Source organism: Talpa europaea (genome assembly GCF_964194135.1).
Source record: "Talpa europaea genome assembly, chromosome: 13".
In the NCBI taxonomy this organism is placed as follows: domain Eukaryota; kingdom Metazoa; phylum Chordata; class Mammalia; order Eulipotyphla; family Talpidae; genus Talpa; species Talpa europaea.
Genome location: NC_140080.1, coordinates 68983060 through 68995130, shown reverse-complemented (window position 1 = coordinate 68995130; position 12071 = coordinate 68983060).

The following is a 12071-nucleotide window of genomic DNA, read 5'->3' as shown; positions in this document are numbered from 1 at the left end:
TGGAAAACATTGTTGGAGGATTTCATTTTTGTAAGTAAAGAAAATAAAATCTACCAGAATGAGTTTTAGAGTTTAAGAATATAATCTTGGGCCTCCCTGGTGGTGCAGGCAGTGGAGCACAGCGCTGTGAAGTGTCCGCAGCCTCTGCAGTGCCAGTTCGATCCCTGTTGGCCTTGGAGAAACCCACATGGTGTGGCAGACCTCTCCTGTCTTGCCCGCTGCTCTCCTCAGCAGTGTATTTCGGTTGGTCTGCCTGTTCTGTTCCCTGCTCTCTCTCTGGTGAATCCTCTCACCCTCCTACACGTCTGGCCTGTATCCCGGTTCTTGTATAAATAAATTAAAAAAAAAATCTTAAAAAAAAAGATTATAATCTTTGTGAGATATGTATGTGTCTGTTTTTCCTAGGAGCAATGGGTGAGTTTCTTGACTTCAGTAACTTTATAGAACATAACCATTGTGAGTAACAAGATTCAACCATACATACTTTTATCGCATTCCTGCATTTTGTATTGGATTTTCTTCTTTGCTGAAGTTCATGCTTTATAATTTTTAGTGACAAGTTATATTATTTTTTATCATAAAATGATTTAATTTGCCCTCCTCCTAGAATAATAATTAATAGGAGGGTATCAGATTTTAGGTTTAGGTTGACAATTTGCATATATTATTCCATTTTCCCCTGGCATGATTGAATTGATAAGTGCTGTAGGTATAATTAATGTTCCTTTGTAAGTCATCAGTTCATTTTCTCAGGTGACTTTTAAGATTCTTCTTTTCATCTTTCCTATTTTTCAGTCATACTGTAATAAGTCTCTGTTGATTTATTTTTATTAATCTTGTTCTTAGTTCTTTCAATTGGAGTATTGATGAATTTATTTATTGCTGGAAATCTCTTCACCTTTATCTCTCAAAAAATAGCTATCATTTCTTCCCTTTTTTTTTTTTTCTTGTTAAAAGCAAGATTGTTAAAATAAGCCCAAGGGCCAAAATGTCTGTTTTTGTAAATGAACATTTATTGTAACACAACCACCTATTTGATTACAGATTGTGTAGAGTTGTTTTTGCACTACAATACCAAGATGAGACTGGCATGAAAAACCGAAAATATTTACCATTGGCTCTTTAGAGAATATGCTGTTACATCAGACATGGCCTGATGCAACATTTACTGTAAATCTCTTAACTAATTCTTCAAGTTCTTGAGTTTCCAGTCTATTCTCAAAGTTTCCAATCTAAAGTTTATTCACTCTATGCATTTAAAAAGTTTCAAATACTGTTTCCTTATTTTCAATATTTTAATTGATTAATCTCATACTCAATTCTTTTTCTTCTATTTCAGAGATTATATGCACACTTTCATGGATATAATTTCTTCCATTATCTCTGCCACTGAATTTTAAGTTCAATGACAGTAATGATTTTGTGTGTCATGGAATGGGCATTTCATGGGTATTTGTTAATTTATCATTTAGGATTTTTTTTAAAGATTTATTTATTTATACAAGAACTGGGTACAGTCAGAGGTGTGGGAGGGTGAGAGAATTCACCAGAGCCAGAGAGGGGAACAGAACAGGCAGACTGATGAAGTACACTGCTGAGGGGAGCAGCGGGCAGCAGGAGAGGTCTGTGTGCCATGTGGGACCCTCACTTGGCAGTAGTGGATAGAACCGGCGCTGCAGATGCTGCGGGCAGCTTTGCAACCCAGAGCTCAACTGCTGCACCACCAGGGAGGCCCTATCATTTAGGATTCTAAATATACTTATTTGTATTATTTTGCCCAAGCCATTGTAATATTTTATTGTCTTCACAAGTAAATTCATTTCCAAATTGTTGATTTTTATTTACTGTTTTATTTCCTCATGTTTTCTGTAATCTTCACTTGCAGATTTTTTTAAGTTTCTTTTTTAAGATTTATTTATTTTTTTTATTTATGCAAACAAGAACTGGGGTAGGCCAGAGGTGTGGGGTTGGGGATGGGGGTAGGGGGCTGGTGAGAGGATTCACCGGAGATAGAATTGGGAGCAGAACAGGCAGAACTACTACAATACACTGCTGAGGGGAGCAGTGGGCAAGACTGGAGAGGTCTGCTGTGCCATGTGGGTTAGCTCCTTGGCCAGGGATTGAACTCATGCTGCAGTGGCTAGCAATAGCCTAATAGCACTGAGATTTAACTGCTGGGCCACCAGCTAGGATCCGATATATATATATATTTTTTAATGAAATACTCATTGTCTTCTAGCTCCTGAGGAGTTATAACATATTCATGGAAAGGAGCAATTTCAGGTTCCCTGTCCTCACCCAACTGTCTTTTGCCTGTTTTTATTGATACCCACACTTGTTTCTGAAACCTTGTTAGGTTTCTTGATTTTTTTTTTTAAGAATTAATATGTTTCCCAAAGAATAAAACTCAGACATCATCTGTATTTATACTCTGGTTGATCTCTTACTGCCCCATATTTTGAAGTGCTATCACAATGCAATGATCCATAGATTTATAGTTCTGGTTGAACCCTTCTTTTGGACTTTACATCCTCTCTTGGACTTCTATTAGCTATTTCAATCTTAATATGTCTTAAATGAGACTATTGATTCCTCCCAAATCACCTTTAAAAGGCCTCCTTCCCCTGTGTCTCTCACTCAATAAATGACATCTTTGTTCAGGTGGATCAAGCAGGAAAAAAAAAAATCTCATAGTCATCCCTAACTCCTCACAACCCTTATCTAGCCATCAGAAAATCCTGTTAGCTCTATCTTCAAAAACATATTCACTATTTGACCATCCATTACAATGGCTACACATAGATTACACAGATGATGTTTAATGTGCCATAATCTCTTATCTGGATAGTTTACTTAACTCATTTTCAGTTTTCCTTTCTTGATCCCTAGATATTATTCTCAATATAGCTGCCAGAGTATTCTGTCTGAAATGGAAGATAGATTACTTTATTCCCCTGCTTAAATCCTTCCATTACTTCTTATCACACAAAATTTCAAAGTCTTAAAGTGTGTATAATATGACACTGGCTTCCCTGTCTAAGCTTTATAGGATTTGGTCCTTGCTACTTAGCTACTTCTTTTATGTTATTTTCTAATACTCTTGCTCATTCACTGACTTCCAAACATACTGACCTAATTCTTCTTCTAAAATACATCAAGTTTTGTCTTTTTTTCCTACAATATAGGTTTTAGCAATGCAAATTTGCTTCTGCTTAACACGTGAACAGAGTAATTATGTCAACACAATGCAAAATTGTTTTGTGTCTGTGATTTTTCCCCCAGGAAAGGGGGAATTTCCAGGTTTTCTTCCCCACCCAAAGGAGGGTGGAGCTGAGCAGGAAGAAAAAGAAGCTGCAAAGGAGACTGAGGAAGGAAGGAAGGAAGGAAGGAAGGAAGGAAGGAAGGAAGGAAGGAAGGAAGGAAGGAAGGAAGGAAGGAAAGAGAATGGAAAGCCAGAAGGAGACATGGAGGAGGCACATGGAGCAGAGAGACGTGTGAAGAAACTACGCTTGCCTTTTGGTCTTGGACTGATTGACACAGATGTGGGTGAGACTCGTGGGGAGGTGACAATGGTTTTTTTTTTGTCTTGATTTTGATTTTGCTCGTTTCCTCCCAGACTTATCTGGTTGTTTTTGACCCTTTTCTGTGGCTCCCCACTGAAAGGTGCTTTGGACTTGTGGCAGGCTTTGGAGCCTTGCTCTGAGCCAGTCCCATTTGGGTGGACTTTTACCCATGAGGGGATGGGTAACTTTGGGTGCTTGATTTAGAAACTAGATTCTCTGCCTTTCCCGTATAGTTTCCTAACTGTATTAAAGTTCCTTTTCATTAAAGTTTCTATGTTTTTGTGTTGATGTGGTGGATGGCAGAACCTATTTAGAGCAGGCAAGTTTGCAGGGTCTCAGGGCCCCTCTCCCTGCCCTACAACAAATAAATACTTATTTAATTAATGAATAAATAATTCAATATATATAGTTTCCTCATCTGATAAACTTTCTCCACAAATAGTTTTGATGCAGACCTTGGGAAAATAATTTCTTACTTTCAACTACATTTTAAGAAAAAGAATTTACTTAAACCAAGGACTTAAAGTAATTTCACAAGTTCTTAATTGTAAACCAATATTTATCATTTAAATATAATTTCTAAAATTCTTTTAACTGAAAGTAATTGCCTAAGTATGCTTAATGTTTTCATTAAACATTTCAAGGGAGTGAATTAAGCTCTGTGGCATAGGAAGAGTGCCAGATTTCTAAATCAGACAAATTAAGCCTCAGTATAGTTATACATAAATACATTTTTTCTTGTTGCAGTCTTTATGTTCCATTGAGATAATTAAAGAATCAATACTAGGTGATACAAAAATTTAATCTATCTAGTCACTTCTTCCTCTTAAGGTTGGATTTCACTACCTGTTTTCTTTGGCCTTCTCCATCAATCTTTCTTATTTTTCATGTGTCAAGTAGAACAGTGAGCTCTCCTTTCCCAATGGTGAAAACTGCAGGGAAACAAGAGATTTAGTCCTTACCAGGCAGAATGAAACCATTCTGGAAATTATTATCCTGTTTATATGTTCCTTATTTTCTTATATTTCATTGAGTTGACAGCTGTCTGCTTACCTGTACAATCCTGTGAGTACAACTTCATAACTCCACATGCACATATGCTTCACTCATGCTCCACCAAAGTTCCACTGATAATGTCCTGTCACTGTCCCTTTTTTTATTCCCCCCCCACAAAGTAACCAGTTTATTTTTCACAGAGACTAAGTGTTGTTTTACCTGTGCTTTGCCAGCTTGTTTTCTTTAGTTATTTATATTCTGCAAGTGAATGACAGCAGCTTGTATCTGTTTTTCACTTTCAGACTTTTTTTCACTTAGCAGAGCTATCTCAAGATCCATTTAATTTCTCCCCCCCCAAATAAAAACACTATTTCATCTTTTTTTAATAGTGGAGTAGTATTTATACTATAATTTCTTTATCTAATCATCTATTGGATGGATGCTAAGAGTAGAACATTTAGAAAAGAGGCATCACAGACCAGAAACTGGCTCACACTAGGCCACAAGCTGAAGGTTGGTGTAGAAATAATTAACAGTCATTAAATAAATTGTAGAAAAGCAAAGTATTCTGGAGGCGCAGACCAGAGGTGGGAATATGGAGATTAAGGGCCATTGTAGAGAATCCACTCCTTCCAATTGACTTGGTAAAACCAAATATAAAAGAAATCCTTAGGTACCAGCTCTAGAAGTAATTTAACAACAGTATACAGTCCCACAAAGGAATGAGGCCCTCCCAAAGAGAAATTTTAGGACAATTTCTGTACTGGCTAGGGGCAGCAGACTTCCTGTCCGACTGTGACTATGCAGGAGTCCCTTTTAACAAACCTATCTGTTCATGACAACAATTTCTACCTGCTTGTGTCTGTGCAAGCATCCTTTCCTTCCTTTTTTATGAAAAACCTGCCCTTTTGGATATAACTAAAGTCTCCACCTCGTAGGGAACTCACCTGGGGAAACTCACCATGTGCTGATGAAAGGGGAGCTCTGATGAAATTTTTCTCAGGGGTAACCCAAGGACCCTGCTATCTGAACTCAACACCTCTTCAACCTGACATTATATTGGTGGGTATTTAGGTAAGTTCTGTGACTTGGCTATTGTGGATAATGCTGCTGCAAACATAGAAGTGGATAATGCTGCTGTGAACATAGGAGCACATTAATCTTTTTGTATTAGTGTTTTCTTATGCTTTGGTAAATACCTAGCAGTGACTAAAGTGCTGGGATTTAATTGCTGGTTGTGATACCTCGGGCAAGATACCTTTGTTTATTCATCTACAAAAACAGAATGACTACCTGATAGAATTTTTTCCTGTGATGAATAAATGAAAGAATGATTTTAAAATATTTAGAATAGGGCCTCCCAGGTGGCGCAGCGGTTGAGCGCTGGGTTGCGAAGCTGCCCGCAGCCTCTGCGGCGCCGGTTCGATCCCCGGCTGCTCCCTGGCCACCAGAGGAGGGTCCCACATTGCTGCACCTCCCCCTGCAGTGACCCTTAGGGCTAATGGCTTGCGCCACGGTCCCTTGAAGTGTGTCTGTTTGTCATTTCTTTAACCGAATCCCTGACCACCCTGCGCAGTCTCTCAACCCTGAGACGGCCTCATCGTTCACTGCTGTGCTGGTCCGCGGCACCACATGGCGCGCAGACCTCTCCTGCCGCCCGCTGCTCCCCTCAGCAGTGTACATCGGTCCTTCTGCCTGCTCTGCTCCCCGCTCTGGCTCTGGTGAATTCTCTCACCCTCCCGCGCTTCTGACTGTACCCAGTGCATGTATAAACAAAACAAACAAACAAACAAATAAATAAAATAAAACATGCCTCTATTAAAAAATAAATAAATAAAATAAAATATTTAGAATAGTGTCTGGTATATAATAAGTAGTAAGAAAAATAACTATTTGCCATACGTCAGTCTTCCTCCTGAGGTGGTAGATTGCTAAGAGAAGCAAACACTTTCAAATACCAAAAAGAGCAATAGATAAATACCAGTTGCTTATTGGGTAAATGGAGAGATCCCTTATTAATAATAAATAAAAATGATTATTAGTCTTTCAATGTAGCTATTCCTTGAGTAAATTCATTAGACCATGTAACCTTAGAAGCTTCACTTTTGTTAGTGTGTGTTTCTAACTAGGTACATAAATCTTGCAATGAAAAAAACAGATCTTGAAACGGATAAATTTAATAAAAGACATAAGGAGAACTTAAAAAATATAACATTGAGATCAAGAAACAATTTTGAATCTCCAAATTATAAACAAAATGATTAATGTGATGAAAGTCTTGAAAGCACTGTGTATATTTTGAAAAGAACCAACATTACTACTATAAAAATTTATTTTTAGAATGTGGTGACTTGGTCATAAAAGTTGTCTTGGTATTGAAGCCTAGCATATGTTGTGTTCATTTGAAGCATAAATAGCTTTCCATTACTTAGAAATTTTATTATTGTATTTTGAAAAGTAGGAAAAACATGTCTTATATTTCTGATTTGTTAAATGAGTATGGAAAGTAGAGTTATCTTAAAATGGAAATTTTTGTTTTAAAAGTTACAATTAAATTTTGAAAAATGCAAAGCAACACATACACATAAACTTAATGGGAATTCTGGATTATAATTAACTTAGCAATAGCATGTTGTGGCAGAGGGAAGATTCGAAGGCCACGAAAGACATGTGGTAATAGTCTCTGGTTGGGCTGACACACCACAGGGGCTTCATTAGTGGTAATAACTGTGCTATTCCTTTCAAAATTTATAAATTTTAAGTATAATCAATTAGAATTAGTCTCAGATTCGAGTAAAAGAAAATAACTGCAAATATGCTTACTGTTTTAAAAACATTTTGATGATACTGAGTTATAGAAATATGTGTATTAAAAGGAAAACTTGCACAGTTTAAGTTGAATGGTGCTGATTAACTCAGCCATTTTGCTTAAAATTTTGAGTCTTTTGCTTAAAATTTTTGTATCATTGCAAGGTCTGATGGTAATCAGAACAGAATTATGGATACTGAATATGATTGCTGTTAGCCCTCATCTAAACTTTTGCTCAAATTACTCTTTGTGTAGTACATTATGTGGATATACTGTATGTATGTGTGTGTGTTTACAGGTTTCTGGGAAGGAATTCTCAACTCAGATATTCAGGTGGAAATGCAACTCTTTCCTTGTTTTTACTTGTCCATTGAACAATCTCTGTTTTTTTTTTTTTAAGATTTATTTATTTTTATACAAGAGCTGGGTACAGGCCAGGGGTGCGGGAGGGTGAGAGGATTCACCAGAGATAGAGTGGGGAGCAGAACAGGCAGAAGAACAGAAATACACTGCTGAGGGGAGTCGTGGGTGCGACAAGAGAGGTCTGCTGTGCCATGGGGGATTCTTGCCGGCCGGCCGGGATTGAACCCACACTGTACAGGCTGCAGACAGCTTCACAGCGCTGTTCTCAACCTGCTGAACCACTGGGGAGGCCCTGAACAACCTCTGGTTTGAGCACCCACTTCTGTTCAATTAGATTAGTTTTCTGGCTGATAATTTTATCTAATCAATTTCAAGTAAACACAGACATTTTAATATTTTTCATTCAATAGACTCAGTCAAATCAGAGACACCTAATATTTTTACATTGTTATCTATAGGCACGATATTCCCTGTGTCCTCTGCTGCCAAAGTGCCATAGAGCTCATTCTAATGTCTTTAGTTGTTAGCATTTAGTTCCACTGTCATTAGAATCCAAGTTTAATTGTGGACAATTGTTAGTATTTCCATTTCTCCATGCCTCTATCCATCTCAGACTTCCCATAAACCACTCTGAAAATTTCAGTTGTCCTTTGTCCCTTTTCAATTGCTGTGAAAGATTTGAACATGTGGGCTTTCTCTGATTATCTCTGCATGTTGCTCTATTACAATTTCTAATCTACTGTTATTTTGCTATGATGGTTTTAGAGACCTCTCATAGGCTTGGCATCTTCCTGGGTTTTAAACAGAAGGCAAGACTCATAAGTTCAAGAGAGTAAATGAAAGCTTTATGGCATGGTAGGGAGGCCTGCCCTCTAAACCTGACAAATTAAGCCAGCATTTTGTTATAAACATACATTTTTTGTTAAATTATTTATTTTCCAGTGAGAAAATTAGAGGATGAATGCAAGATGATGTAAATATTTAACCCTTTTGCTATTTGTTCCTTTCCAGATTGGATTTCACAACATATTTCTTTAATTCCTTATTTATCTTTCTTATTTTTTTATGTGTCAAGTATGACAATGATGCCTAATTTCTCACTGGTGAAAACTCTGTAGGAATACACAAGATTTCAATCTTATCAAGCAAAATTAGAGTCATTTTGGAATTTGCCCTCCTATTTACAAGTTCCTTGAATTAGAGACTTTTATGGGATGTGGGTGTAAGTTTAGAATGGGCGCATATATAGGTGAGGGAAGTCACAGCACCTAATTACATAAGTTGTGCTTAAAAAAGTAGAAGACTATGATTTTAAAGTAATCAGTTTGCATTTTCCTATGTTTTCTCATATGTGAGGTGATCCAACAAAGTGGCTGAATAGGGTATCCTTTCTTTTTTTTCTTTATGCATACAAGAACTGGGGTGTAGGCCAGAGGTGTGGGTGGTGAGAAGATTCACCAGACACAAAAGTGGGGAGCATAACAGGCAGATCTACTGAGATACACTGCTGAAGGGAGCAGCAGGGGAGACAGAAGTCTGCTGTCACATGTGGGTTAGCTCTCTGACCAGGGATCCAAATCAATCTCAGGCCACAGTGGGGGGCAATAGCTTGATAGCACTGAGACTTTAACCCCTGTGCCATCAGAGAGGCCCCTGGATAGTGTATCCTTCTGCTTTTATATCTTTATAAATACTTGGAATTTCTTTTATTTCTATTTAGCCCTTATTTTGACATGACCATGTTGGGTTTAGTGGGTTCAAGGTCCCTCTTAGACATCCACTCTGCTGGCGACTTTTCATTTGTTCCTTGGGATCTACCTCTGTAACATCACCACTCTGTTCTTCCATAACAACATGTCAAACTTTACCTTGCTATTGTTATGTAGTCTGGAGTGTTGTATTATTTGGATATTTATTCCAGAGCATACAATGTAGGTTCATTTTGTAGAGGAAATAAGGCTAATATTACTGGTGATGAAGGAAATGATGTCCCCTTGATATCTTAGATACCTCTAGGTATCTTAGTAAAACAGGGTTTTGCCACACTCGTGAAGGTTCATGTGACTTTGGATATGTCACCATTACTTTTACAGAGTGATACAAATGGTGGCACCCTTTATCATTAATTGAAGAATCAAAACACCTCTTTGGCTATTAAAGGCAACATGTACTAATTTTTTTTAATTTATTTTTTTATTTTTATATTCCCCATACAATTGCAACCCCCTGATTTTAACCCCAATCCCTCATTTCCCCACCTCCCCCCAAAGTGTGTCTCTGGTTCATAGTTGTTTGTTGATTTTGATTTTTTTCTTTCTTATAGTTATTCTTTTCCCTGGTCCCTTATTTAGGTTTTCTAGATTCCTGTAATGAGTGAGACCATCTGGTATTTTTCTTTTTCTTTCTGGCTTATTTCGCTGAGCGTGATCCCTTCCAGCTTCATCCATGTTGCTGCAAATTGCATGTGTTTATCTTTTTTGAATGCTGAGTAATATGCCATGGTGTATATGTACCACATCTTCTTGATCCAGTCATCTATTTTTGAGCATTTGGGTTGTTTCCAAAGCTTAGCTATTGTAAATTGTGCTGCTATAAACATAGGGGTGCAGGTGCTCTTTGGAATTAATGTTTCTGTGTCCTTTGGGTAAATACCTAGGAGTGGAATTGCTGGATCACAACATATACTAATTTTGTGGGTACTGCTCTGATTTGTTTAGCAGATAACCCTAAGTGCTGTTGGTTTTGAATTGCACCCAAAGGTCTAAAATGCTGTGCAACATATTCAGGGTGTAGGGGAAAGTATTTTGCCTTTTGCTTATGGGCTTAGCAAGTGCAGTAGTGTTAAGGGAACAAGTCACAAATTGGTATGTTTTCACAGATTCTCAGGTAAGCTGCACTAGGACTCATTTTTTATTTTATGAATGGTCATGATGTGTCCTTCTGAAAACTGTTATGTATTTCAATAGCAGTTCTTGAATTATTTGACTTCTTCAGGGATGAGAATCTGAACCAGGACACCAAGTAACTACACAAAATTGTCTTGATGTCCCTGGAAGTGCCCAATCCAAAGTCCATGTGAGAAAGGACATACTTTAAATAATGTAGTTCATTGCCAGTCTCTAGCTGATGCAACTGAGAGATACCTCTTAGCATTTACACTGAGCCCATGTTCTCCCTAGCATTTTCACAGTAATGATCCAGTGTGACAGTGTTAACTATACTAGAATCAGACCATTTTTGCCCAATATAATGGACAGTTTTTGCTCTGGATCTCCCCATTGGCCTTGCTGAGACATTTTTTGAGCTGTAATATAGCTTTGCTTTTGTCCTACCAGTGTCCTTTCGCAGGTATGATACCTACTTCATGAGGAATCTGTTCACACCTTTTGGCCAGTTTTTCTAAAAAAAATTGATCTTTATTTTCTCATTGCTGAGTTATAAGAGTTCTCTTTTTTTTTTTGTATATTTGTCATGTAAGTCCTTTATCAGACAATTGTTTTTAAAATATTTTCTTGTAGAATGTGATTTGACTTGTTCTCTTAAAGATCACCTTCAAAGAAGAGACAGCTTTCATTTCAATGAAATACAATGTATCATTTTTTTTCTTCTTGGATTTTGACTTTGGTGCTGTATTTAAAAAGTCATCACCAACACAAGGTCATCTAGATTTTCTCCAATGCTATCTTCTAGTATTTTATAAGTTTGCATTTGGTTGGTATATAGATTCACTTTTATTTCTTTTTGTATTTCAACATGTAAAAGTTCCAGGAACCATTTGTTGAAAAGACAATCTTTTTCCATTGAATTGCCTTTGCCCCTTTGTTAAAGATTGACTGAATTTGTTTGGGTTTATGTCTCACCTGTTCCATTGATCTGCTTATCTATTCTTTCACTAATACCACACTTTCTTGATTATTGTAATGCACAGTAAGTCTTTAAATGAAGTATTTAATGTCACTTTTCAATTTGCTGAATTTGCTTTTTTAAATTTCCTTTGTTTTTGCCATTTTTCATTTCATTTGAACAACTACTGTGATGTCACTTTCTCTTTTTTTTACAATATCCAATATACTTAAGATGTTTTTAGAGATTATCTGATATTTTTGCAGTATACATAACAACCAATATAAGCCTTCAAATTATTCTATATTGTTTTGTGGGTATAGCTTTATGTAAATAGCACCTTTATTAAATTTTCCTCTGTTGTCACTTAAGTGACCCAGCTATTTCAACAACGAAAATAGGCTTTTTCATTAGACTCGCATTCTCCATTTTTCACTATTATCAAGGCCTTTTTGTTTTGTTCATGTTTCATAGAAAATACATGTTTCACAGAAAAC